Source organism: Nicotiana attenuata, chromosome 2 (assembly GCF_001879085.1).
Source record: "Nicotiana attenuata strain UT chromosome 2, NIATTr2, whole genome shotgun sequence".
NCBI lineage: Eukaryota > Viridiplantae > Streptophyta > Magnoliopsida > Solanales > Solanaceae > Nicotiana > Nicotiana attenuata.
Window position 1 is genome coordinate 44,829,221 of NC_031990.1, and position 1,312 is coordinate 44,830,532.

The window sequence follows — 1,312 nt, forward strand, 5'->3', positions numbered from 1 at the left end:
GAAAGTCAAGCCGAGACAGTTCACACCGGGCAGCTAGTGTTAAAGAAAATCTTCCCGCATCAAGATGAAGCCAAAGGGAAATTCTCTCCCAACTGGCAAGGTCCATACATGGTTCACCGGGTTCTAACAGGAGGAGCCCTTATACTTGCAGAAATTGACGGGGAAGTTTGGCCAAAACCAATCAATTCAGATGCAGTCAAGTGCTACTATGTGTAATCTCATGCCTTCCTATATGATGTAATTTGAACTACGTCTGACCTGATTCCCATTTAAGAGGGGATACGTAGGCAGCCTTATGGGTTCGGTCACAAATCAATAAAATTTTCATTTCCCCCCGCAATTAGAAACTGGGGCAGAAATTTGAGGAGGGCCCTCAAAATTCCGAAGTAGCTTCAGCCAGTCATCGCAAGCAGCCGTCAGAAGCATCAACCCATTAAACTGGGGCAGAATTTTGAGGAGGACCCTCAAAATTCTGAAGCAGGAGAGGTTCCAATGTCCTGAACCACGTCACAGTCGTCGGTTCATCTAAAAGCTATTTCTTATATATATACTTATGTCATATTTTTTTTTACAAACTCATGCATGTTTATTATCAAAATCGCTTTGTTCAGCAATGCTACCCAAATGATACATACCGTATCACCAGATCAAAGCCGAACAGGCATTTGGGTTGCGAAAGCATCTGGCATACTACACACCCGCAAGACGAACACTGGTCATGAATACAACTCTCAGGATTGTTGCACTTACCGGTATTGGTCATCCAAGCACGCCAGTGATATCCCCTATATCACAATATCCCCAGCAATCACGACATCGTAACTTGCTATCAGCTAAGAAACTCTATTACCATTTTCCACTTCATTTTTATTTCTGCATTGCATAAGGCTAACATTCTGCCTTCCGAGACTAAACACTGTCTCCATCTGCATTTTCTACATTGCATAAGGCTACCATTCTGCCTTTCGAGACTAAACACTGTCTCCATCTGCATTTTCTGCATTGCATAAGGCTACCATTCTGCCTTCCGAGACTAAACACTGTCTCTATCTGCATTTTCTGCATTGCATAAGGCTACCATTCTGCCTTCCGAGACTAAACACTGTCTCCATCTGCATTTTCTGCATTGCATAAGGCTACCATTCTGCCTTCCGAGACTAAACACTGTCTCCATCTGCATCTGCATGGCTAAAATATTGCCACTTTATTTACGCTTGCATGGCTGAAAGATCGCCACCTTTACATTTGCATGGCTAAAATATAGCCACTTTATTTACGCTTGCATGGCTGAAAGATCGCCACCTCATTTACA